The 26,327-nt window shown below is 53.3% G+C and overlaps 1 protein-coding gene and 15 non-coding genes across 16 annotated transcripts in view; 7 read left to right on the top strand and 9 right to left on the bottom strand.

The window, feature by feature from the left end:
* The window catches only part of LOC142821521 (uncharacterized), a 414,847-nt gene that overhangs the window by 220,558 nt on the left and 167,962 nt on the right, over positions 1-26,327 (bottom strand).
* TRNAS-UGA (transfer RNA serine (anticodon UGA)) lies at positions 571-652 on the bottom strand. Its single transcript has one exon. It is a non-coding gene; the product is annotated as a tRNA-Ser (tRNA).
* Positions 1,374-1,445, bottom strand: TRNAC-GCA (transfer RNA cysteine (anticodon GCA)). The gene has a single exon. It is a non-coding gene; the product is annotated as a tRNA-Cys (tRNA).
* On the top strand, positions 2,454-2,525 carry TRNAQ-UUG (transfer RNA glutamine (anticodon UUG)). Its single transcript has one exon. It is a non-coding gene; the product is annotated as a tRNA-Gln (tRNA).
* Positions 3,835-3,906, top strand: TRNAE-UUC (transfer RNA glutamic acid (anticodon UUC)). The gene has a single exon. It is a non-coding gene; the product is annotated as a tRNA-Glu (tRNA).
* On the bottom strand, positions 4,378-4,459 carry TRNAS-AGA (transfer RNA serine (anticodon AGA)). Its single transcript has one exon. It is a non-coding gene; the product is annotated as a tRNA-Ser (tRNA).
* TRNAS-AGA (transfer RNA serine (anticodon AGA)) lies at positions 6,685-6,766 on the top strand. The gene has a single exon. It is a non-coding gene; the product is annotated as a tRNA-Ser (tRNA).
* LOC142821689 (U1 spliceosomal RNA) lies at positions 9,631-9,792 on the bottom strand. Its single transcript, XR_012898378.1, has one exon. It is a non-coding gene; the product is annotated as a U1 spliceosomal RNA (small nuclear RNA).
* On the bottom strand, positions 10,599-10,714 carry LOC142821678 (U5 spliceosomal RNA). Its single transcript, XR_012898366.1, has one exon. It is a non-coding gene; the product is annotated as a U5 spliceosomal RNA (small nuclear RNA).
* Positions 15,903-15,975, top strand: TRNAR-CCU (transfer RNA arginine (anticodon CCU)). Its single transcript has one exon. It is a non-coding gene; the product is annotated as a tRNA-Arg (tRNA).
* TRNAG-UCC (transfer RNA glycine (anticodon UCC)) lies at positions 18,014-18,085 on the bottom strand. The gene has a single exon. It is a non-coding gene; the product is annotated as a tRNA-Gly (tRNA).
* TRNAS-AGA (transfer RNA serine (anticodon AGA)) lies at positions 19,974-20,055 on the top strand. Its single transcript has one exon. It is a non-coding gene; the product is annotated as a tRNA-Ser (tRNA).
* On the bottom strand, positions 21,082-21,154 carry TRNAF-GAA (transfer RNA phenylalanine (anticodon GAA)). The gene has a single exon. It is a non-coding gene; the product is annotated as a tRNA-Phe (tRNA).
* On the bottom strand, positions 21,738-21,809 carry TRNAE-UUC (transfer RNA glutamic acid (anticodon UUC)). Its single transcript has one exon. It is a non-coding gene; the product is annotated as a tRNA-Glu (tRNA).
* TRNAK-CUU (transfer RNA lysine (anticodon CUU)) lies at positions 23,732-23,804 on the top strand. Its single transcript has one exon. It is a non-coding gene; the product is annotated as a tRNA-Lys (tRNA).
* Positions 24,226-24,298, top strand: TRNAV-AAC (transfer RNA valine (anticodon AAC)). The gene has a single exon. It is a non-coding gene; the product is annotated as a tRNA-Val (tRNA).

Here is a 26,327-nt window from a genome sequence, read left to right as displayed (position 1 = left end):
GGAGTCAAACCAGCCACCTAGGGGCAGCTGCTCCAGTTTGCTCTATAAGCTGAGCTATGGAGGGGCCTTTTGGGGCCGCTGCTTGGTCCAGGTGTCTCTGTCCACAAGGGCAGGAACAGAATCCTGGAGTCACCTTCTGCCCAGACTCACCCTCTTGGAAACAGCTGGTTGCAGAAGGTGAGGACAGAGGGTCTGTGCCCATCTGCCAGTAGCTCCTGGGGTGGGGGGCAGGGCTTTGTGTGTTGGTATCACACGTGACAGCACGAATGCCCCGATGCACATAGCTTGACACCCCTTCCTGGAGCAGCAGCAGGCTGGGAGGGCGGCGCGCTGGAATGGAACAGGCTATCAAGCCTCTTTGGCTCCTGCCATCTGCTGCTACATGGTGATAAATTTTGGAAAACCCTGTTCTCTGGCCACATCCCTTCTGCCTCGTAGAAAGAGTGTCCTCTTCAGTCTGGATGTAGCCACTGAAAGAAGTAGAAGGGGATTGACAGGAGATGAGGAGTGTGGGGAGAGTGTCTCAGGGGTTTGTTGCTTTGGTTAGAGGTGTGGCCAAAACACAGGCCTTGCTGTGAGCAGGATTTGAACCTTTGCAGCGAAAGTCTATTAGATTTCAAGTCCAACGCCTTAACCACTCAGCCATCACAGCTGTGAGCTCAGCATCACCTGGGCAACAGCAAACAAAAGATCTGAGGTCCACATAGTCGTTCCCTTCGGTGGGACCCTGTTAGTCTGTAGCTGTGACAGGTGAAAAACCAACAAATGGTCCTAGAATGAGAGAATCCTGCGTTGTGTCCATGTTTGCTGTCCCAGAGAGCGGACCCATGGCTAAGCTGGCCCAGGCACCTGCCAGGTACAGGGAAGATGAGGGAGGCAGCCCCCAGTGGTACCTGGCCAATGTGTCTGCTCCTCACACCATCCCTCCTTATGTAGCTGGAGTCGGCTTCCTGCAGTTGAGCTTGGCCATGTCCCCGCAGCAGGAAGCCAAAGGCAGCAAGAGCAGATTTCTGGCCCCTAGTCAGGTCCTCTCTGGTCTTGGTTGGACTCACTAAATCGAACTCCAGAAGGTTGACCGCAGCCCGTCCTCCCTAGCTGGGTGTGGTTCTTTTTCTTCTGCACAGCCCAGCCCATAGAGACCAAGGACGTGCCAATGGGCATCTACATCACACCCTTGTTGAATTGCTGGAAACGCAAACCAGACACACAGCGGGTTTGAGCTTGTTCCAGCTGAGAGATGGGTTTGCCTGGTTTATGTGTCTTGGTACCAGAAAGCATTAACCGTTTGTATTCATTTAAAGAGTCCACATACAACAGAAATCCAGGATGTAATAGAACTGGAGAGGTAAATGTTTATTTAAGGAAGATTTCCTAAGGGGAACTTGGATTTGAACCAAGGACCACTTGATCTGCAGTCAAACACTCCGCCACTGAGCTACACCCCCACACAAAACAAATACCTGCAGCCCATGTTGGGTACTGGGCAGGGAACACGAGGCTTTTGTGTAACACACATCTCAGGTGGGATAGACCCTCACTGAGCCCAGACTATGATGGACCCTAACGAGGAATTTGTCCTGAAAGCAGCAGACCTGGGGCAGGACAGAGGTTCTGTCTACACAGAAAAGTTATTTTGGAATAATGGCCGTTTAGAATAACAATGCCAAAGTCTGTGCAGCAATTCCGTTAATGTGAAATAATCTAAAGTAATAGATGGCTTATTCCAACTTCTGTAAACCTAATTCTACAAATAATAAGACCTATTCCCAATTAGCTATTTCAGAATGATGCGTGTGGAGATGCTCCACTTCTGCTATTTCAAAATGGCCCCTCCCTAGGCCCATTCTAAGTTATTTCTACCAGGGCTCTAAATCTAGATAGCTCATCTACATTAGCAGAGCCTGACTCGGACTCATTCTGAAGTTTCCCTGCAGTGTAGACGTGCTATTTTGAAATCACTGTTCAAGAATAGCTTATTCCAAAATAAATGTGCTGTGGAGATGTAGCCAGAGAGTCCTGAGAGATGAAACTGTTGGGCTATGTCTACACTCGCGGCTTCTTGCGCGAGTAATATGCAAATGAGGCTAAGCATGGAATCTTGCTGACCCTCATTTGCATACCTAATGAGCCACCATTTTTTTCAGAAGAGGCTCTTGCCCAAGGAGGAGCGTCTACACTGCCCCTTTTTGCACAAGAAAAACCCTCTTGCGCAATGCTGTTATTCCTGAAAAGTAATAGATGTAACTCCTTCTTGCACAAAAGCCTCTTCTGAAAAAAATGGTGTCTCATTAGGTATGCAAATGAAGCTTGGCGATATTCCATGCTTAGCCTCATTTGCATATTACTCGTGCAAGAAGCCGCGAGTGTAGACATAGCCTTGGTGGGAAGCCAGGAGAGTAGAGGCCAGCCTGAGACCTGAATATCCCAGGTCCCCAGCAGAAGCTGTATATGTAGGTTCCATGGTGTAAGGGGCAGCACTCAGGACTTTGAATCCTGCAATCTGAGTTCAAGTCTCAGTGGGACCTGCTGGGCTGGTTGCTGTGAGCTCCTTGTGCTCTGTGGGTTTTACATTCCTTGTCCTGAGGCTCCCCAGAGGCAGTTTTACTCCTGTGCTGGGTGTCTGAGGCCCAATGGAGCTTGGTCCCCAGACTGATGAGAGTTGTGGTCAGGTGCCTGATGCTCTCCCAGCTGTAGGGCAGGTCATCTGCTCAGCCCATGCTGGAGGCACCTGGACAGTGTGAGCTGAACAGAGGGTTTGGGTGGGGAGGGAGTTGTATATTTGGGGAAGGGTCCTGAGTCCTGGCTCCCAGCCATGCGCCTTGGCACAAAGACCAACAGGCCCTGCACAAAGTGCATTGTGGGAATAAGAGTTGGGGCAGCAGGAAAGGGGCTGGCCCCTCAGCATCAGCGAGCAGGCAGGAGAAGATGGGAGTGAATCCTGCTACCTCTCACACGCAAAGGGAGCACTAGCCCCTCTCCCATCACTCCACCAGGCCCAGCAGCTCCGTGCCCCACTAGGTGGGTGTTTTCGGAGGCCAGGGAGGAAGAGGGAGGGGTTTCGGGATGCTCAGAGCCCCCGACTCTGCCTGTGAGAAGAAGGAAGGAGAACACCACAGACACTGAGGAATGTGGCTATTGATCCCACTGCCTCTCACACACTAAGCGAGGGCTCTGCCACCACCACGGGTGGGCTACACGGGGCCAAATATCGGAAAAATCTCTTCCTCAAAAAGGATCAGCAGATTTGCATTTCTTCTGAGGGAGGGGATGCTGGGGGGAGCACAGTCTAGATGTAGTCTAGACTCAGGGGCGATGGGACACAGTTTCATGTAATAATGACAGGGGTGCAGAAAGCAATAAGAATTTTTTTCTCCAACTCAAGATCCAAATTAAAAATAAACAAAAAAGAACCATTTTTGCACCCAGTGGAACTCCTTGCCAGAGGATGTTATGAAGGTGAAATCTACAAGAAGGTCCAAAACAGAACTGGATAATTCAATGCAGGAAAGTTCAATCAATGGCATTTAACCAGGATGGATAGGGAAGGTGTCCTGAGCTGGTGTATTCTAGAAACTGAGAATGGGCAACAGGAGGGATCACTTAACAAGTGTCTGTCCCGAGGATTCCCACTGCGCAATGGAATTGGCTGCTGTCATGAGACAGGATCCTGGGCTAGTTGGGCAACTGGCATGGCCCAGTCTGGCTGTTCTGATGTTCTGTTTGGTTTCTGTTCTTGTCCCCTCTGGGCAATGGAAAATGGACCCATGTCCTGAAGAGGACAGAAAGTGGCCTGTGAAAGGCTAGTTTAGGTAAGGAAAGAGCCTGGTGCACATGTCCCTGATGGTCTAGTGGTTAGGATTCAGCACTTTCACTGCTGAGGCCTGGGTTCAATTCCCGGTCAGGGAAACCAGCCTTATCTGTATTAATGAAATCTGCCAAGTCTTTGCCCTTTTCCATCACAGGGAGGGCCAGTGGGCTGAGGGAAGGGAGGGGCTGGGGTGCCAGAGGCAGGCTCTGGCTGGGAGACACTCCTGGCAGCCAAGCACATTTCTCAGGCAGCCCCTTCCCTGTGCAGGGGGCCCGGGTCACACGCCTGGGTGAATAAGAGCTTGTGGGGACTGGCCAGGGCTTCAAGCAGGCAGCTCCCATTGGCCACACACAAGCTTGGAGCAGGGACCAGGCATGAAGCCTTTTCCTCTACAGCTGAGAGACACAAAGGGCCCAGCAGCCCCTAGAGCCCAGGGACCCATAACGAGGCACCATGCCCCATGTCTCTCTTGGAAAGGCGCAGAAAGGGATTGACTGGGGGCAGGGAGAGTGGCTCAGGGGTTGTGCAGCTTGTTGCCCAGGTTAGGGGTGTGGCCAAAACACAGACCTCACTCTGAGCAGGATTTGAACCTGCACAGGGAAACCCTATTGGATTTCTAGTCCAACACCTTAACCACTCAGCCATCACAGCTGTAAGGTCAGCAGTGTTTCAGGGCCAGGGAAACTGGTAACTAATCCCAGTGCCCAGGCCTCACCTCACCTGCCCCACAGAATTCACACAGCGAACCTGGCTCCCAGAGCACAGGGGGAGTTTGGGGGCTCATTGCTGGGCCATGGGGTGAAGCATCAAACCAGCCCCCTCCTGTGGGGCTGTGAGTGTTGCTGTCCCTGCTGTACAGACAGGGCCATGGAGCCAGGGAGAGGTTACTGAATGGGCCAAGGTCACCCAGCTAGTTAGAGCCCAGCTCTGCCCCCAGCTCCCTGCCCCACCCACCGACGTGCTGACTCCCTCGCTGCCAGGGGGCAAACGCTGACACTGCTGTTAGGTCCAGACCAAAGGGGAGTGTTTAAGGGTTATTTCGGAAGAAGGGTTTCCTCCCAAAATAACTGCATCTAAACGTGTTTTTTATTTCATAATAAAGTATTTTGAAACAGCGCCCAGATACGATTATGCAAATATAGCGCGGGATATTTAAATCCTGGTTCCATTTAGAATTTCGAATATCTCCATTTGCATCCCTCTCTGGAAAGATGATGCAAGTGTTGACATGTCCTGTGTGTTGCAACCTCCCAGTACTCACCTGATGTTCCCTCCCTGCTGCCTGAAGACGTTTGGGAGTCCTCCTGCGTCTCCTGGCGCTGCAGGTCATCAGCGTTGTCATCCTGAAGCTGCAGCTGCTGCTGCCCAGGTGTCTCCATCCCAGACTCCACAACTATCCCTGGAGACAGGGGCTCCCCACACCCCAGGATTTGGTCCAGTTCCTCACAGTATGCACAGTGCTGCGGTGCTTCCCCAGAGTGGGACCTGCCCTCACGGGCCCTCACATACCCCTCCTGCAATTCGTTGACCTCGGGTCTGACTTGGTCTAGGATGCAGGAGGGGGGAGACGACCTTTCTCTGCAAGGCCATCAGCCATTGGGCCATATGTTAGATAATTTCATGGAGGTTAGGTCCATAAAAGCTATTAGCCAGGGGATAAAATGGTGTCCCTGGCCTCTGTTTGTCAGAGGCTGGAGACGGATGGCAGGAGACAAATCGCTTGATCATTGTCTTTGGTCCACCCCCTCCGGGGCACCTGGTGCTGGCCACTGTCGGCAGACAGGATACTGGGATAGACGGACATTTGGTCTGACCCAGTACGGCTGTTTTTATGTTCATAGATACTTCAAAGTAGGAATAAGATCCTCCGGAAAAGGGCGCTTTTTCCAGAGGATCGGGGCCAGTGTAGACGCTCTTTTCCGGCTTTTCTAAAAGCCGGAAAAAAGCGGCGGATATTTTTATTTAAATGCTGCGGGGGGGTATTTAAATCCCCCGCGGATTTCCCTATTACGATAGCTGAAATTAACATGACCCTTCCGGAAAAGGGGCCAGTGTAGATGTAGCCCTAATGAATCCCCTTTGAAGAAGCCAGATACACAGGAAGGGCTGATCACACCCCTCTGAAAGTCTGAAACTATTTGATCTGAGGAAGTGGGTCTGGCCCACGAAAGCTCATCATCTAATAAACCATCTTGTTAGTCTTTAAAGTGCTACATTGTCCTGCATTTTGCTTCAACTACCCCAGACTAACACGGCTACATTTCTATCACTACTCTGAAAATCAGGTTTCCATGGGTATCTGTAGCTGGCTCCGAGTCATGGGCCTTGACATCACGTGTCCCTCCCGAATCCAGGGAAGTGTCTCCCACCGCTGCAGCCTCCTGAGGCTCTATGGCCCTATCTGTACAGCAGGACAGCAACACTCACAGCCCCACAGGAGGGCCCCTGGCAGCCTCTGATGTTCCGTGTGTGAGCCCCAGAACCAGCCCTGAGTGAGGGGGGCAGGGGGAGCAGCTCACACATGCCAAGGGGCTGGCCAGGGGCAGGACATGAGCCTGCAAGGCAGCAGTGACATCACAAGGAACTTTTACAGCACCTCAGCTTATTGGCTGGGAGGCAGTGACCTCACAGAGCAACCTTGGCAACAGCCAGGTGGGACAGGGGCAATCTCAGAGACCCCCATGGCCTGGCTGCCTGGAATCTCCTTTGTGAAGTTTCCCCTTGAACTCACCTCTAAGGCAGCCTCAGACCAGAGCACCCAGGACCCCTCTGCATGACTGTTGAAATGGTTTGCTGTGTGAATTCTGTGGGTCAGGTGACCTCAGGCCTTGGCACTGAGATTATTTACCAGTTTCCCTGGCCTACTGTTACTTAGAGCTGTGATGGCCGAGTGGTTAAGGTGTTGGACTAGAAATCCAATAGGGTTTCCCTGCGTAGGTTCAAATCCTGCTCACAGTGAGGTCTGTGTTTTGGCCACACCCCTTCCTAGGGCAACATGGTACCCAAACCCTGAGAAGAACGTGGCCTGTCCAATCAGAAAGGACACCTGGGGCTCGTCTACACTGGCCCCTTTTCCAAAAGGGGCATGCTAATTTTACAGGTTGTAATAGGGAAATTCGCGGGGGATTTAAATATCCCCCGCGGCATTTAAATAAAAATGTCCGCCGCTTTTTTCCGGCTTTTAGAAAAGCCGGAAAAGAGCGTCTACACTGGTCCTGATCCTCTGGAAAAAAGCCCTTTTCCAGAGGATCTCTTATTCCTACTTCAAACTTTTTCCGGAATAAGTGGCCAGTGTGGACACAGCCCCAGGCTACGTCTAGACTGGCGTGATTTTCCAGAAATGCTTTTAACGGAAAAGTTTTCTGTTAAAAGCATTTTCGGAAAAGCGTGTCTAGATTGGCAGGATGCTTTTCCACAAAAGCATTTTTTGCGGAAAAGTGTCTGTGGCCAATCTAGACGCGTTTTTCCGCAAAAAAGCCCCGATCGCCATTTTCGCAGTCGGGGCTTTTTTGCGGAAAACAAATCTCTGCTGTCTACACTGGCCCTTTTGCGCAATAGTTTTTCGGAAAAAATTTTTTGCCCAAAAGGGAGCAGCATAGTATTTCTGCAAAAACACTGACAATCTTACATGAGATCGTCAGTGCTTTTGTGGAAATTCAAGCGGCCAGTGTAGACAGCTGGCAAGTTTTTCCGGAAAAGTGGCTGATTTTCCAGAAAAACTGGCCAGTCTAGACACAGCCCCAGGCACTAACACTGGATGCAAAGAAGCAAGTGTAATGGGGGTGTAGCTCAGTGGTAAAGTGTTTGACTATAGGCAAAAGGGTCCCTGTTTCAACTCCAAGTGCCCCCTGAAAGCTTTATCAACTTCTTTGAAACCTTTGCATCTCCAGTTGCATCTCACTCTGCATTTCTGATGTGCAGAGATTACTACAAACCCCTGGGCTGTGTCTACGCTGGGTCACTTATTCCGGAAAAGCAGCCGCTTTTCCAGAATAACTTGCCAGCTGTCTACACTGGCCGCTTGCTTTTCCGGAAAAGCAATGACGATCTAATGTAAAATCGTCAGTGTTTTTCCGGAAAAACTATGCTGCTCCCATTCGGGCAAAAGTCCTTTTCCGGAAAAACTGTTCTGGAAAAGGGCCAGTGTAGACAGCCCAGTAGTCTTTTCCGCAAAAGAGCCCCGATCGCGAAAATGACAATCGGGGCTTTTTTGCGGAAAAGCGTGGCTACATTGGCCACGGACGCTGTTTCGGAAAAAGTGCTTTTCCAGAAAAGCATTCTGCCAATGTAGACGCACTTTTTCCAGAAATACTTATAACGGAAAACTGTTCCATTTTAAGCATTTCCGGAAAAGGGTGCCAGTGTAGACGTAGCCCCAGTAATCTGTTTCCCGGTAGCTGCTGAGTTGGGGCCCCTCCCCCCCGTACTCAAGGAGCTGACTGGGGTGACATCTGAGATATGGAGGATTATTTCAGAAAACTCGCGGCAGGCGGGAGAGATTCCCGAAGAGGGGGAAGGGGCAACCTATCAAAAGGGTATATCTGCTGTCTTCAGGAAAGCTGTGGGTACCGTCTCACGTGACTTGCGCACGAACGCGCTCGCTAGCCAAATGCAAGCTAGACGGAGCTACCATCAGGGTGCTGCTAAAGGGTCAGAGATACCGTTCCCGGGGAATAGTTATCGCCGTAGTGCCCAGCCTCGCTGGAAGAGTGTAATGAGTGGGGGTCCGGCAGGGATTCCTTGTGGGCCTGGTTCCCTTCCTCGGCCATTCGGATGGGCGGCGTAGAGAGTACGCTTATCAAGACTGCGGAGGACCCCGAGCTGGGAGGGGGTTGCAGGTGCTGTGGAGGATGGGTTCCTCACAATTCGGAATGATCTGGACAAAGCGGAGAAATGGTTTGGAGAGACTACAATGAAGTTCAATAAGGCCAAATGCAAAGTACTCCGCTTACGAATGATCGATCCATTGCTTGCGCCCACGTGCACGGTGGCAGAGAGAGAGAGACAGAGAGAGAGAGAGAGAATGGGAAATGGCTGTCTAGGAAGGAATACTGTGGACAAGAATCGGCACAGCAGGGGAGAGGGCCAGGGAGAGGCTGGCTGTCACAGCGGACCACGAGGTAAACGGGAGTTGAGAGCGGTAAACGGGTTGCCAGAGCAGCGAACATCGTTCTGGGGCGCGTTAGCGGAAGCAGCAGCATCGTGCGCAAGACAGGAAAAGTAATTCTTCCGCTCTGCACGGTGAGGATTAGGCCTAGCTGGAGCATTGTGCCCTGTGGGCGGGAAGGGAGGCAGACTCATACAAATCAGAGACAGGGAATGCAGAAAAATGCAAGAGAAACTGACTGTGCGGGGTGTAGAAGATTGGAAGGGAGTCTGCTAGAGGGGAGCTGCTAAGAGTTTTCAGGGCCATAAAAGACTGGTAGGCAGAGAAGAGAGAACTTCTGGTTCTTCTGAAGCTCGGGGGGGTGGGGGGAGGGGAGGAGGCCAGGACGAGAAGCAAGGGGCTGGGGCTGCAGCGAGGACCAGCAGGCCATTAGGGGAAACTTCCTGTAAGGCAAGCAGGGTGGCTGAAGAGGGGCATCAATGGCCTAGGAAAGCAATGTGCTTTCCAGGAGATGGCAGAAGAAGCAGAAAAAAGAGCCCCCTGCCCCCAGGGACCAGCCAAGCCAAGCCTTAGCACAGAACAGGGATCAAGCAGAGAAAAATGCAAAAAACTAGCAATGCTCGCCACAGAGAGAAAAAAGAGCGAAAACAAAAGCAGCAACATTTCCTCTCTGTTTGCCTTGGTCATCTGTCAGTCTATTTTTCACAGCAAGTGCCAGGGGAAAGCACAAACGCAGTCCCCCACTACCACAAATTATGCAGTTGTTTCCCACATTTGGGGAAAGCGCAGGGGTCAGCACACCCGCAGTGTAATGGATGAGCCTCACCCTGGGAAAACCACCTTCATGATCATGATATCTCCCCTGCCAGGTAAGTATAAGTTCTACCCGCACAACCACCGCCTGCCCCCCACCGCCCAAAGCCTCTCACATCACAGGGGACACCGCCTCGCGCACCCACAGTGCCGCGCCCCAAACGCTCCCCTACTGCCCGCACCCGCCCCCAAGCCGCCCCCGACACCCACACCGAGCCCCGCTTGCCCAAGGCAGGCCCCACTTGCCAGCCCGCTCCCGCTCCCACAAGCCTCCGCTTGCGCCCACATCTGCATACGTACTCACGCCCCTCCGCCTCTCCCCCCGGGACACGCCCCTGCCTGCCTGTCTTCCCCGGGCCCAGAGCTCTCTCTCCTCTCCGGCCTGAGCCCTGCTTTGGCGGCGCTGCTGCACCCCGACTCCCGACCCCACCGGCACTCTCCCCGGCTGCGGCCCGCACACCCAGCAGGAGCTGGCTCGGACAGGAGCCGCCACTCAGGAGGCACTGGGTCCGTGCGGCTTCCGCTCTCACCCCGACACCCCCGGTCCAACTGGGCCTGTCGCCCTCCATAGCTGGGCGCATCCGGGCTGTGTCTACACTGGCCACTTATTCCGGAAAATCAGCCACTTTTCCGGAATAACTTGCCAGCTGTCTACACTGGCCCCTTGAATTTCCAGAAAAGCACTGATGATCTACTGTAAGAAATCAGCCACTTTACCGGAAATACTATGCTGCTCCCGTTCAGGCAAAAGTCCTTTTTCTGGAAGGAAAAAGCACATCATAAGGTACAACATTTTCAAATAAACACAGGCATCTACAGGCCTCACTACAAAAACTAATAGTTCAGTTCTGTTTTTTCACACCATTAGGTAGTTTCACCAGAGTGAAGCCTCAAAAAATTGAGTATAAACTCTTAAATGTTCCTCTCCACGGAAATCTTTAGTAAAAGGCGAAAGATTTATACAATCTGAAGAGAAACCAGAGTATACCACAGTTGCTGCAGAGGCGCTGCCAGAAAAACGGCGTCTGTTTCTCAACTCACGGTGGCTACACCGGACCGTCTGCAAATCCCCACCCCTTCTGCAGCCTGTTGCTCTGCCGTGCTGATAGCCCGAGTTTTGCGTGGGAGCCAGGGGCTTTAGGAGCAAACTCTGCCCCATGGACGCGGGTGGTGAATCACTGTGCCCAATGCATCGTGGGTATGTAAATGAGCACCCCGAGGTACGCCGAGTGCGCGGAGGAGCCCAGATCTCCGAGCTGCGGCTGTAGCCCCTAGCTTGCTGCCACGGGCCGGGCTGGGCAGCTGCTGCTGGTCCCACCGCTGTTCCAGGTGCAGGCCGCGCGCTGGTTCCCCGTGGCCCCTTGGGCCAGTAGCTTGGGGGTGCCGGGCTCTGCACTTCCCTCGGGAGGGGCAGGTGGGCTTGGGGCTCTGGTCGCTGCCGCGTGTAAGGGCCGGGGCACGAGCCGCTGAACTGCCCCGGGGGAGGGTGGGTCAGCCACGGAGCCTACAGAGGATCCAGCCCGCCCCGCGGCAGCAGAGTCCCCAGCCTCCAACGCTGCAGCCTGCACCTGTGGCCCTTCTCAGTAGCCCACCCGCTGTGATCGAACCAGACCCCGGGACACCCGAGTGCAATTATTCTCCCCCGCCTGGGCCAGCTGGTGCTGTCCCCGGTTTGCTCGCGCTGTTTAAACACCTCAGTCTCCGCCCCTAAAGGAGCCGGGTTGGTTCCAACCTTCTCAGGAACGTTCACAGCATGGAAAAGAACAGGAACAGCCGCACTGGTGACGAAACCCTAGACACCCCCTTCCTATTCCAAAGTGCAGCCGTTCCCCATTCCCCTCCAGCTCTTGCCATGACTCACGGCCTGCACAGCCCAAGACATTTGATTGGCAGCTGGCACCCAAAACCTTTCTATCAATTGTAGCACCAGGCCCCAAAGGGACAGACCCAAGGCAGCTGCCTGGTCCTAAGGCCGGGCCTGCAGCCAGGGGGAGGGAGAAGAATCTCTCCTTTCAGCTGGAGTTGAATCAGCCACCTAAGGGCACTTGCTGAGTACCCGCTACAGGCCTCTGCTCTGCCAACTGAGCTATGGAAAGTGCCTGGGGCAGGCTGCTTTGCCCAGGTGGGCTTTTGATGAGTGCCAGGGGACGAGCCCCCCATGGGGACGGCCTCCCAGGGGAGGGGCAGAGGAACCCAGCAGCACAGGGGTGTCACAGGCGCTTCACTCACAGAAGGACCCTTGAGTGATCCAGGCAGAAACGCCACGTCTCGCTCCCTGCAGCTCCCCTTGCTGCCCTGGCAGGCGCTGCCCCTTCTCCCACTGGCCTGGGCCTGGCCTCCCTCCCCGCCCGGCACCACAGAAAGCCCCTTGGCGTGAGCCTGGGCAAGCCAGAGGCCTCAGGCCTGTCCCCTCTGAGGGGCTTGTGCCTCAGCCTCCTCTGCCCTTGGTGCCGGCTCTCCCGGCTGCCCCTGAGCGCTGCTGGCCAAAGGAGGCAGCAAGGCAGGAGAGGGGGGAGGAGCAAGTCCCACTGAGGCCGACAGCTCGGGCTCAAGCCTCCAGCCCCAGCACAAAACCTTCAGCCGGGCCCGTGTGGCTCCCTCCTGCCCCCGCACACGCTCACAGGGGGAAACGTGCCCCATGTTCCATCCCCACGCCAGGCCTGGGCGACGGGCTCAGCCCTCGAGCAGCCCACAGGACCTGTGAGGGACGGACTGAGAGCAGGGCCCCACTGACACCCCCCGTCCTGCCCCACTGGCCTGCGTGCGGCGCTGGCACGGGACAGGCAGGAACGGCAGCCGGGGAGAAAGCAGCTTGGACTGACGGGCGAGTCTCACTTGCTGACCAGACTCCCGGGCCCTAGGCTCTGGGGCCAGCCCCCCGTTGGGGGGCTCTTGCCCTGGCACTGGTCAAAAAGCCCACCTGGGCAAAGCAGCCTGCTGCAGGTACCATTACGTAGCTCAGCTGGCAGAGCAGAGGCCTGTAGCGGGTGCTCGGCAAGTGTCCTTAAGTTGCTGATTCAACTCCAGCTGAAAGGAGAGATCCTTCTCCCTCCCCCTGGCTGCAGGCCCGGCCTTAGGACCAGGTGGCTGCCTTGGGTCTGTCCCTTTGGGGCCTGGTGCTACAATTGACAGAAAGGTTTTGGGTACCAGCTGCTGATCAAATGTTTTGGGCTGCGCAGGCCTTGAGTCATGGCAAGAGCTGGAGGGGAATGGGGAACGGCTGCAGTTTGGAACGGGAAGGGGGTGTCTGGCACCATAAAGTAGAACAGTTTCATGCCCCTTTTTAAGGAGGGCACCATGGCTTAGTTGGCTAAAGCACTTGCCCGTAAGTAGGAGATCCTGGGTTCAACTCCCAGTGGTGCCTTGTTGCCAGCCCAAAGGGTCTTTTCTTCCCACCATTCTTCAACATGTATCTGGAGTTGGTTTTACCTTCAGTTGAGCTTGGTGGTGCCCTCACAGTGGGAGTAGGAGAGTAGAAAAGAGCAGGAGGTACCCTAGGGGTTTGATTTAGTGCAGCTTAGCTAGACTTGCTAAATCAAGCTCTGGAAGATGGATTGCAGCAGCCATCTCCACCAGAGTGAAGACATGGCCTAATGGTGCAATTAGTTAGATGCCGACACTAACAGCCCCACTGCTGGTAACTCACAGAGGCTACATCTACACTAGAAGTTTTCTCCTTAAAAAATATGTTAATGAGGGACTCAATTGCATGAGTCACAATCTCATTTGCATATTTTCAGCCAATGGGCTTGTTGTGCAAAAACAAGTAGTGTGAACGTTTTTTTGCACAAAGCCCCTTTTTTCACAAGATTCTTATGCCCCCCAAAAAGAGGTATCCTGATCTTGCAGAAAAAGGGGGTTTTGCACAAAAAGAAAACTTCCATACTGCTTGTTTTTGCACAACAACTCCAGCGTGAAATCAGTTTGCCAGAAAATATGCAAATAAGATCATGACTCATGCAAATGAGACCCTCATTAGCACCTTTTTTGCTGAGGAAATCCGTAGTGTAGACATAGCCGGAGATTCTGGTGCTGATCATGCAATAGAAGCACATTATGTTTAAACAGCTGCCGTATGAATGTACCTGAAAGTCACAAGGATCAATGATCTGTGTGAAAGGCAGGTGGCCAGTAATTAGAGCCCCAGGTATGTTGTGTGCACAAGGGACGGTAGGAATGTGCACCGGGCAGTCTGATAATGGTGTTTAGTGTGTGTTTGTAACAGGCTCCTGCCCATCTCCGGTAGATTTGGGCAACTCCTCCACCAATTGCAATACACACTAGGCCATTCCTCCCCAGCTGGGTCTGGTTCTTGTTCTTCTGCACAGCACAGCCCGTGGAGACCAAGGACCTGCCATTGGGCTTCCAAATCACACCCTTGTCGAATGGATGGAAACAGAAACCAGACACACAGCGGGTTTGAGCTGGCTCCAGCCGAGGGACGGGTTTGCCTGGTTTATGGGCATTGGCACAGGACAGCAGTAAGGGGTCGTATTCATTTATAGAATCCAAAAAATAGAAACCTAGAATGTAATGGAATTGGAGAGAGAAATGTTTCCATTGAATGGTCAGTTGGATTTGAAGTAACACTCATATAATTTGTAGTCTATCACTGAGCTACTCTCCCCGAAGTTTGCACTGTTAGGAGTTGAGAAGGGAACAAGAGGCTTTTGCAGCCCACACACCCCTGGGCCTGTCTCCATCACTTCTGCCTCTGCCAGGTGAAGGGAGGCCGCTGGGCCCAGCATCTTTCTCCCCAACCAGGGCCGGCTTTTGGGGAGAGGGAGGGGCCACTGGAGCTGCTTGGTCCCCTGGCTGTGTCCATGGGGAGGTGGCTCTGCTGAAAACCAGACTGGTTTTCCTATTGTTAGGCAGGACCCCACAATCCATGTTCTCTCCTGCTTTTGTAGCCTCTGTTGCCTTCTGCAGGTGTCCCTTCTGACGGGACAGGCACGTTCTTCTCAGGGTCTGGGTACCATGTTGCCCTAGGAAGGGGTGTGGCCAAAACACAGGCTTTGCTGTGATCAGGATTTGAACCTGCACAGGAAAACCCTATTGGATTTTATAAGGCCAACGCCTCAACCACTCGGCCAGCACAGCTCTAAATAACAGCAGGCCAGGGAAACTCATAAATAATCTCAGTGCCCAGGCCTGACTTCACCTGACCCACAGAATTCACTCAGCAAACCATTTCACCAGTCATGCAGAGGAGTCCTGGCTGTTCAGGTCTGAGGCTGCCTTAGAGGGGAGTTCTGCTTCCAGGTCTCCCTCCTCCTTCTTGGTCTTCTTCCTTCCTTTTCCTTTCCCTCCTTCTTCCTCTTCTCGTTTCCCCTTTTCCTTCTTCTCCCTGGTCTCCTGGGACCCCAGTTTATATAGTGAAAATTGAGTCCTGCTTAACCAATTATTTTAATATGATTTTACTAACCAAAGCTAACATACTATTATGATTTACCTAACCAATCACACTCCACCACCTTTGTTGATTTTCACCCAGCAAAATTAATGATACAGCCGACAGAAACAGTTACAATCCAGACAGCGATCACACAGACAAACAATAGGAAAGTGAAGAGAATAATCATAGAGTTCAAGCGGAAACCTCACAAAGGAGATTCCAGGCAGCCAGGCCATGGGGGTCTCTGAAATTGCCCCTGTCCTGCCTGGCTGTTGCCAAGGTTGCTCTGTGAGGTCACTGCCTCCCAGCCAATAAGCTGAGGTGCTGTAAAAGTTCCTTGTGATGTCACTGCTGCTTTGCAGGCTCATGTCCTGCCACTGGCCAGCCCCTTCACATGTGTGAGCTGCTCCCCCTCACTCAGGGCTGGTTCTGGGGCTCAAGCAGGGAACATCAGAGGCTGCTCAGGGGGCCACATTGCTAGGCCAGGGGCCCTCCTGTGGGGCTGTGAGTGTTGCTGTCCCTGCTGTACAGATACGGCCATAGAGCCTCAGGAGGCTGCAGTGGTGGGAGACACTTCCCTGGTTTCGGGAGGGAGACGAGATGTCAAGGCCCATGACTTGGAGCCAGCTACCGATACCCATGGAAAGCTGATTTTCAGAGGGGTGTGATCAGCTCTTCCTGTGTATCTGGCTTCTTCAAAGGGGCTTAATCAGGAGCTAAAAGTTGAAGAAGGGAGATTTAGAAGGGAGAATTTCTTTCCCTGACAGTCTGTTCTGTGTGCCCCAGTGGCCTAATGGACAAGGCACTGGCCTCCTGAGCCAGGGATTGTTGGTTCAAGTCCCATCTGGGGTGATAGTTTCTCTCACTGGCAAAGAGTTTACATTCCTCTAGTCCCTGAAACAATTAGTGTGGATGCTCCACAGTTGCTCTCTCCCTCTCTGCAGTAGTTGTTCAGACCCTGTACTAGCAAATGCTGGTGTAAGATGCAGATCTGGTTGCTAAAAGCCCAGGTATTCAAAGTCAGAATGAAGAGGCACATTTTACTCTAGAAGGCCCAGGAGTGACAGCCTGTGGCAGAGCAGGGTCTGTCTGGAGACAAAGTGGACCTGAGGATGAGAAGGCCCATAAGAGGCAGAGACTTCAGAGCAGTGGGGTGGTTAGTTATTTGGTCTGGTAAAAGGACAGAAAAACCCCAGGCCCTGAGCATGGTGCGGGTGAAGCCCATGGGGCAGTTTGCCTGGTGGGGTTTGCAGCGTGGAGAAGCTGTGAAGCTCTGTGAGTGGATAAGGTCTCTGGCTGAGCTGCGCCACCAGCCTTGTGTGCGACTCAAACTGTCCCTCGTCCCCTTTTGTGTGTCTGTTGCGCTTCCAGCTTCTTTCCTCAGGTATGTTCATCCAGCAAAGACCCCAGCAGGGATCTTGTATCTTCCTTTGTGCAGCTCAGCCACAGACACAGCCAGGGCTGGAAGGAAATTGCTGCACTTTTGGAGTCAAAGGTGTTGTCTGGGACCACAGAGCAGTTTCACCCAACAGCTTGAGGGGGGCACCATGGCTTAGCTTGCTTCTTCTAAACAGAAGAGCCTGGGTTCAACTCCCAGTGGTGCCTTGTTGCTTCCTTTGCTCACATTTTCCCAGGTCCTTCTGGGACACAGAAGAGGCCTCCCCTGGCCACCCATGGAACTGCTGGGCTGACCCAGGGCCTGAAAGGGGCTGTGGCTGCTGCTGACAGGGAAGAAGCTGGGAGGTAAGATGCTGATAGCAAGAGATTCCAGCTGCCTCTTTGCCCTGGGTTTCAGTGCGCCATGCCAGCCAGCAGCCACCTTGACCAAATGTCAAACCAGCTGGACTAGCCAGCCCACGTCACAGTGAGTCGCTAGTGGCCCAGTCAGAGAAGAGCCATTGGCAGCTGCAGAGACAGCCCTTCAGCTGCCGGACACGCCTTTCTAAAAGGGCTATTTGTGAACTGTGCTTGGGTTGGCTGGCTAGTAAAATTAGTTACTTCATGAAGCTAGTAATGCCAAGGTCACGGGTTCAAGCCCTGTGCTGGCCACAGATATGTTTGCTGTGGTGACTGTTCTACCCCTGTCTCCCTCCTTCAGCTGCCTGCTATGGACAGGGAAAGAGAAATAGGCACAAAACTGTGAGCTTTTCAAGAAATAGGCCAGAAAACTGGTAAGAGGAGGCTCCAGCCTGCACAGACCCAGGGGCTAAAAGGCCCTTGGCCTGGCTGGCTTCCCCCAATAGCAGGGAAAACTCTTCTCTTCCCTCTATTGTGGGGCTACTCATGGGCCTGCTGGCTCAGCTGTTTAGAGCTTGATGCTAATAATGCCCAGGTCACGGGTACAAGCCCCATGCAGACCCCACAACAGCCAAATTAGTTTTGTTTGAGCTGCTCCCCATGAAAAGCCATGAGAGGGAGCCCTTGGCTGTGGGACCCACTTGTGCCTGTTGCTCAGGGTTAAATAAGCTCTTCCCCAGGAGGCTGCCTGTTCTCTTCCCACCTTGCATTGGCTGGGAATCAAATCAAGCAAGGGGCAGCAAACGCCAGGCACCATCATAGTCTGGGCCACAGATAATGACCCTCTTGGAGCTGTGATCCCAGGAGGAGTCCCTGCAGTCCATGCGGAGGAATGCCGACATTTTTGGCCAAATGGCCAATGGTCTAGCAAAGAAAGGCCACCTCCCTCCTACCCCCGCATCCTACCAAGTCAGAGCCAAGGTCAAGGAATTGCGGCAGGGGTATGTGAGGGAGGAACCACATTACTGTGCATGCTCTCAGAGAGGATGAAGAGCGGTGAGAGGCAGCCCGCAGCTGCAGGACCCATTTGTGCCTGTTTTTTCAGGGTTCAAATAAAAGCTCAGCAAGGTGCTTTGATGCTCCCTCTTTACATTGCATTGGCTGGGAATCAAACCCAGGTCAACTGCTTGGAAAGCAGCTATGCTCACCACTATACCACCAATGCCTGCCTGCAAAGTTGCTTGGGAAATTTGTGAGGAAATCCTACATCTGCCATGAGGTTAGCCAGAGGCGAGAGGGTGCCTGTGTGGTTTGGGTAAAGCAGAACTTCTTAGCTATTAGGCAAAGACGAGAAGTGGTGATGCTGGGGGAGTGGTTGCCCTGCACTCTCCGTGGTGTGAGGAGCTGGGCAGGAGAGGAGTCCCCGAGGTTGTTGGGTGGGAGAGTAGAGTTTATCAGACTTTGGGCTAAGCTCTAGAGCAGCCAAGGGAGAGGTGGGGAAGTGACTTCTGGATACTCTGTGTGGCCCAGGGATGCGGACCAAGAGCGTCCTTGTGTTTTTTGCCGTAAAATGTTGTTTCTGGGTCCTTTGCCTAAGATCGAGCACGTCTGCCTTCCGGAGAGCCATGTCACAGGCACAAGCCCCCAGAGACCCCTCCAGGGACACATCACAGGACCAAGCAAGGGGCACAAACACTGGGCACTGTCAGTGTCTGGGCCAGAGATAAAGACCCTCTTGGAGCTGTGATCCGATGGGGAGTCTCTGCAGACCTGGCAGTCCAGGTGGAGGAATGCAACATTTATAAACATAAAAACATAAGAACGGCCCTACTGGGTCAGACCAAAGGTCCGTCTAGCCCAGTGTCCTGTCTGCCAACAGTGGCCAGCACCAGGTGCCCCAGAGGGGGTGGACCGAAGACAACGATTAAGCGATTTGTCTCCTGCCATCCCTCTCCAGCCTCTGACAAACAAAGGCCAGGGACACCATTTTATCCCCTGGCTAATAGCTTTTATGGACCTAACCTCCATGAAATTATCTAACATATGGCCCAATGGCTGATGGCCTTGCAGAGAAAGGCCACCTCCCCCCTCCTGCATCCTAGACCAAGTCAGACCCAAGGTCAACGAATTGTGGGAGGGGTGTGTGAGGGCCCATGAGGGCAGGTCCCGCGCTGGGAAAGCACCGCAGCACTGTGCATACTGTGAGGAACTGGACCGAATCCCGGGGTGTGGGGAGCCCCTGTCTCCAGGGAGAGTTGTGGAGTCTGGGATGGAGACACCTGGGAAGCAGCGGCTGCAGCTTCAGGATGACAACCCTGATGACCTGCAGCTCCAGGGGATGCAGGAGGACTCCCAAACGGCTTCAGGCAGCGGGGAGGGAACATCAAGTGAGTGCTGGGAGGTTGCAACACCCAGGACATGTCGACACTTGCAGTCTCCTTCAGGAGAGGGATGCAAATGGAGACATTCGAAATTGTAAATGAAACCGGGATTTAAATATCCCACGCTCTATTTGCCTAATCGCGTCCGGGCGCTGTTTCAAAATACTTTATTATGAAATAAAAAACACCGTTTAGGTGCAGTTATTTGGGGAGAAAACCCTTCTTCTGAAATAACCCTTAAACACTCCCCTCTGGTCTGGACCTAACAGCAGTGTCAGCATTTGCTAGTCGGGGCTCTGGACAGCCCCCGCACAGAGGGAGATGGGAACTGCAGGACGCCCTGGCCAACTGTCCCAATGTCTCCCAGCAGAAAAGAAAACAAAAGAGGCCAATGCAAACAGCCCCCTGGCAGCGAGGGAGTCAGCACGTCGGTGGGTGGGGCAGGGAGCTGGGGGCAGAGCTGGGCTCTAACTCGCTGGGTGACCTTGGCCCATTCAGTGAACCTCTCCCTGCCCCCATGGCCCTGTCTGTACAGCAGGGACAGCAACACTCACAGGCCCAGAGGAGGGGGCTGGTTTAATGCTTCACCCCAGGGCCCAGCAATGAGCCCCCAAGCTTGCCCTGTTCTGGAGCCATTTTTGCTGTGTGAATTCTGTGGGGCGGGTGAGGTCAGGCCTGGGCACTGGGATTATTTACCACTGTCCCTGATCCTGGGGCACTGCTGATTTCACAGCTGTGGTGGCCGAGTGGTTAAGGCGTTGGACTAGAAATCAAATAGGGTTTCCCTGCGCAGGTTCAAATCCTGCTCGCAGTGAGGCCTGTGTTTTGGCCACGCCCTAACCAGGGCAACAAGCTGCACAACCCCTGAGCCACTGTCCCTGTCCCCAGTCAATCCCTTTCTGCGCCTTCCGAGAGAGACACAGAGCATGGTGCCTTGTTATGGGTCCCTGGGCTCTAGGGAAATGCTCAGCTCCTGCAGCCTCTGCCCATGGCTCAGCCCTACCCCTGGGGGCTGCCCTGCTCCAGTGTGTGATAGGAGTTGAGTGAGAGGATGGAGCGTCTGGGCCTGCCCCCAAAGGTCCATCCATGAAGGGCAGAAATGTTGGGGAGATGATGTGGGTCACTCCTCCCGAGGCACACAGCCCCCCCCCCCCTTCCCTGTGTTGGGAGCAAAGGTCTAGAGAAGTATTGGGGGGGAGGGGTCTTGTTCCCTGCTCTTGCTCTGCCTTGGGCAAAGAATTAGTAACAAAATATTTGTTAAGTTTATGTACAGAAAAAAACTGACAAGCACGTTTCTGTGGGGTGGTGGTTATCGTGTTTGCTTAATGTGCAAAAGGCTCCTGGTTCAAAGCCAAGCAGAAAGTGGGAACAGGGGGTTCTGCTCTTATTTGTGGCTCCCCAGGTAAACACAGCCCCTGCTGCTTGGGGATAAGCCCAACTCCCAGGCTGAGTAAAGGAAGGAACAGCAGGAGCCCTGACCTAGAAAGGGAGGGGCCAGTGTGTGTGAGTGCATGGCCCAGACAGACAGCCCCAGGGTGCAAGGACAGAGCTGCTGGACATCTCTAGTGGCCCTGAGGGGGGGAGACATGGGTGTTAGCAACATGCTCATGTGGTGCCATGTTCCATCACTGCCAACAGGGAGTGTTTTTTGTGGTGTCACATGATTCCCCCCAACTGTAGCCCTTGTACCTGCCCTGTGGCAGGATAGAGACCCAGGGCCAAGAGAAAGCAGGAAGAGCCCCAGGATGCAGCTCATCTCCCCTTTTCTCCTGCAGTGCAGGTTGTGATAACAGCTCTAAGCAAAACCATCAACTTGAAGTAATTAGCCCCTATTGGAGCATACCAAAGCCTGGGATTGAACCAGGGACCTTTAGATCTTCAGTCTAACGCTCTCCCCACTGAGCTACTTTGGCTGTGATAAGAGCCCTGTGTGGCCTGTAATTCTCTGTCCAGGATGTTTTGCCGCATGTCGTCATGCCCTGCCCAGGAAGGCCAGACTGGCCTTTCCACAGCGCCCCTCCCCCACAGCCAGAGCCAAGGTTCCCTCTAAGCCAGGCCTGGGCAATACAGGCCAGCGGGCTGGATCCAGCCCATGAAGCCACCCAACATGGCAGCAAGAAGCCTCAGGCAGATTCCCTGCTCGCCCTGCCCCCACGCACAGCTGAGAGAAGGGGCTGCTGGGCCCTTTGTGTCTCTCAGCTGTAGAGGAAAAGGCTTCATGCCTGGTCCCTGCTCCAGGCTTGTTTGTGGCCAATGGGAGCTGCCTGCTTGAAGCCCTGGCCAGTCCCCACAACCTCTTATTCACCCAGGAGTGTGACTTGTACCCCCTGCGCAGGGAAGGGGCTGCCTGAGAAATGTGCTTGGCTCCTGGGAGTGTCTCCGAGCCACAGCCTGCCTCTGGCATCCCAGCCCCTGCCTTCCCTCAGACATCTGGCCCTCCCTGTGATGGAAAAGGGCAAAGACACGGCACATTTCATTAATACAGATGAGGCTGGTTTCCCTGACTGGGAATCGAACCCAGGCCTCAGCAGTGAAAGTGCTGAATCCTAACCACTAGACCATCAGGGACACATCAAGATGCCTTTCTGCTCACCTACACTAGCCTTTCACAGGCCACTTTCTGTCCCCTTCAGGACATGGGTCCATTTTCCATTGCCCAGAGGGGACAAGAACAGAAACCAAACAGAACATCAGAACAGCCAGACGGGGCCATGCCAGTTGCCAAACTAGCCCAGGATCCTGTCTCACAACAGCAGCCGATTTCATTGCCCAGTGGGAATCCTCAGGACAGACAATTGTTAAGTGACCCCTCCTGTCGCCCATTCCCAGCTTCTAGAATACACCAGCTAGGGACACCTGCCCTGTCCATCCTGGTTAAATGCCATTGATTGACCTTTCCTGCATTAAATGATCCAGTTCTGTTTTGGATCAAATGTCTTGGGCTGCGCAGGCCTTGAGTCATGGCAAGAGCTGGAGGGGAATGGGGAACGGCTGCACTTTGGAATGGGAAGGGGGTGTCTGGGACCATAAAGTAGAACAGTTTCAAAGCCCTTTTCAAGGAGGGCACCATGGCTTAGCTGGCGAAAGTGCCTCTCTTATAAACGGTGGATCTTGGGTTCAAGTCCCAGTGGTGTGTTGTTGTAACCTTTGCTCACATTTACTTATGCCCTTTTGGGACACAAAAGAGGTCTCTACTGGCCACCCATGGAACTGCTGGTTCAGGAAAAGGCTGATTGGGGAGGGGTGTTTGGAAGAAGGAAACAACAGGTGAGAAGCACCTGATGCCCACAGACCCTGACTCTCTATGGCTGCAGGAGCTGCAGAGGTTGCACCCTCAGGCTCTCTAGGCCCTGACCTGACCCCCAGAGGGAATCACAAGGGTGTGTGGTGCTGGCTCTCCTGTCCCAGCAATTGCAGTCAGAGCCCTGCCTTGCCAGTGCCAGCAGCTTCTGCAGGGGCTCCCGGGTTGTGGTTTCCTTCTTCCCAACACCCATCTCAAATCAGCCTTTTCCTGAACCAGCAGTTCCATGGGTGGCCAGGGGAGGCCTCTTCTGTGTCCCAGAAGGGCATAAGTAAATGTGAGCAAGGGCTACAACAAAGCACCTCTGGGAGTTGAACCCAGGATTTCCTGTTTATGATACAGGTGCTTGAGCCAGCTAAGCCACGGTGCCCTCCTCCAAAGTTTTTTTTAAATGACTCTTTATGTTTCCAGACAACACTTTTGACTCCCAAAGTGCAGCTGTTCCCCACTTCCCTCCAGCCATCGAGCCCAGGTGGTGTCTGGCCCCCTGGGCACAGAAAACTACAGCTCAGCGGGCAGGGGACTTTGGCTTCCTTGCCCATGGGATGCTGTTGCAGGAAGGGCTGCTCAGCAGGGGTGGGGTTCACCTGTCGAGGAAGGGAAGAGTATTTGGGTGCAGACTGGCTAACCTAGTGAGGAGGCTTTAAACTAGGTTTGATGGGGGCAGGTGCCCAAAGCCCAGAGGTAAGTGAACAACATGGACACCTGGGGGATACCAGGGCACAGGCAGGAGAAGATGGGAGTGATTCCTGCTACCTCTGCCATGGCTTGGCCCAGGAGGGCTGGGGTCTAGCAGCTTTTCCCCCCAGCTTTGTGGGAGGCCAAGTAGGAAGGGGCCTCTGGAGGCTCATAGCCCCCTGGCCTGCTGTGCTGTGGAAAGGGGGGAGAGGACACACACTTGTCACTGGGGAACAGGGCGCATGGATCCCACTCGTTCCTGCAGAAAATGAAGCAGGCTGAGCATTTTGCAGAGAACAAGCCAGAGCCCTTCTCCTGTCCCTGGAGAGATGGAAATGGGGCCGTTCCTTGTGGGGAAAGAAGTGGGTGTGTCGGGAGTGGGATTCGAGTTCAAACCTCTCCACAGACCAGAACCCCACTTTAGGGGCAAGAAAGAGCCTTGAGTCAGGCAGTGGAGAACACTTGGCACCTGTTACCCTGAGATGGGATATTAGGAAGTATTTCCCACACAGCCTGGCTAGCTCAGTTGGTAGAACATGAGACTCTTAATTTCAGGGTCATGGGTTCAAGCCCCATGCAGGGTGGTGCCCTTCCTTAACTCACATTCTCAGCCTGTGAGCAACTGGCGCTCAGTTTTTACCAGGGTTTTAGAAAGAAAAAGTCTAGTCCTGGGGTCCAGCTTTAGGAGAACCAACTGCAATTTCCGTCTTCTGAGGAGAAGGGAAGAGAATTTTCTTCTCCTCGGTTCTAGCCACATCAGCCCAGGGAGGAGAAAAAATAACCCTCCGCCCGCTGATTGTCCCCCCTCAGCTTCTGTAGCTTCACCTCCTTCCACAGCAGCTCCACCTTTGAGCTACAAATCTCAAGGGGCTGGTGAGGAAATTAGGCGCTTCCCTGAGAACAAGAGGTGGAGTGTTCACAAGGAGCATCCCCCTCCCCTGCAGAGCAGGGTGTTAGAAAGAGCCAGGAACAGAACAGTCGGCCAAGTTCCATCCCTTGAAATGTGTTTCTGTGGTGTAGTGGTTATCATGTTTGCCTAACACGCAAAAGGTACCTGGTTCAAAGCCAGGCAGAAACACAGGGTCTTCCCTTATTGCGGTGCCCAGGTAACTGCAGCTGCTGCTGACCAGCCTGTTGATGAGCCCAACACTCATGTGACAGAGGGGGGGTAACGTCAGCTGATAATGCCCCTGGGTGCCAACCTGGGGAAGCCAGATAAATTAGGCCAGGCAGCTGCTTGTGCCTTGGCCTCCCCTGCCCTGGGAGGCTGCTGCATTGGGCTGGCTCTGCGTGCTGCCTCCCTTGTGTGACTTGCCCAGTGTGCACAGGCCAAATGTTGGAAAAGCCTCTTCCAAAAAAAAAAAAAGCAGAAGAAAAAGCTGCACAAATTGGGTTTTGAAGTTTGCGTAGCTTTTCCCAGAAGAGCAGTGTAGGGCAGACATAGCCTGAGTGTTGCTCAGCACTGATAGGAGACAGGGAGGGATAAAACGATCTAATGGCACCTGAAGCCTTTCAGAACAACTCCTAGCCCCAACCACAAGAACCAGCCCTTCCCTCCATCCTCACTGGGGTCTGCTGGGAACTGTCTGGACTCAAGCCCACCCCAGTTTCACCCTAAGGATTGCCTGTTCTGTAAAAGCTGCGCTCTGGAAATGAGAAAGCAGCTAAAGTGAGACTCATGGGACTTGAACCCACAAACTCTGAATGTCTAGCTGGGCTCACATGAATCACTGTAGCTTAAAATAGTGATAGAAATGTAGCCATGTTAGTCTAGGTTAGCTGAAACAAAATACAGAAAAAAAACCAGTTTCTTGTCATTTCAACCAGCAAGGACATAATCTCAAGGACTTAATTACCTGCATCCTGCTTCAAAAGCCTTTTAAAACTGCACTTTAAACGGAATCCTCTGAACTATTATTCATGCTAAAATTCGACATTTACGGAGGGGTCCTAACAAAGACTCTAGTTATCTTACCCATTACAAAGATAGCTTCCCCAATTATCACTTCTAATATCATTAGCTCACAGACATTTACCTTCCCCCCTGCATCCCCATTCTGTTCTGAAATTTGATTTGTCCTTTCCATATGTGTTCGGTTTTTTTAATTGTATCCTTTGCTATATATGGTTGTGACAATTTTCTTCCACTATTGGATCTGAGGAAGTGGGTCTGGCCCACGAAAGCTCATCATCTAATAAACCATCTTGTTAGTCTTTAAAATGCTACATAGTCCTGTATTTTGTTGCAGCTTAAAAGTCCAACATGCTTTCCATTGCACCACAGAGCCTGATATCTCCACTCTCTGCTTTGCAGCATGGCAATTGCTGGGGGGAAAGAAAGGGGAGCCAGGTCTGTCTCTTTGGGGAGAGCAGGTAGGAAGAGAGAGGGGGCCATTGAGCCCCTGACAGTGAAAATAAGGGATAAGAGCTGAGCTGCAGTTGGAGAATGTGGGCATCGATCCCACTGCCTCTCGCATGCTAAGTAAGCGCTCTACCACTTGAGCTAATTCCCCTGCTGCATTAGCAAAGGCCTTCTTGGAGGCTCTTCCCTTCTCCACAGCGACGTCGGTCATCTAGGTCAGTTAGTCGTGGGAAAGGAAAAGGCTCCAAAAAGGCCTCAAGGGCAACTCTCAAGGAGACTCCCTGCAGCAAAGCCATGGGGGGGCTCTGAGATGGCCCCTGCCCTGCAGCCTGTCCCACCTGGCCATTGTCATGGACTCTCTGTGAGGTCATCACCTCCCAACCTCCATTAGCCAATAAGCTGAGGGGCTGCAAAAGGCCCTTGTGATGTCACTGCCACACCCACCCCTGCCCTCAAGGGCTTCCATTAAAAGCATTTCCAGAAAGTCATGCCAGTCTAGATGTAGCCATGGTGTAAGAGGCAGCACTCAGAGCTCTGAATCATGTGATCTGAGTTCAAATCTCTGTGGGACTTGCTGGGGTTGGGCTGGTTGCTGCAAAACCCTCCAACTTTATGAGCTTTGGGCTCCTTATCTGCAGGCTCCCCAGAGAGAGAGTTCTGTGCCTCCTGCTGGGTGTCTGATGCCCCCTGGAGCTCAGTCTGATGCTATGGTCTGCCTGGCTGAGATGGGCTGGGCCCTAAAATG

This window comes from Pelodiscus sinensis, chromosome 31 (genome assembly GCF_049634645.1).
Source record: "Pelodiscus sinensis isolate JC-2024 chromosome 31, ASM4963464v1, whole genome shotgun sequence".
Taxonomy (NCBI): Eukaryota; Metazoa; Chordata; order Testudines; family Trionychidae; genus Pelodiscus; species Pelodiscus sinensis.
Note: the sequence above shows the minus strand (reverse complement) of the source record. Positions and strands in the feature narration are given on the sequence as shown.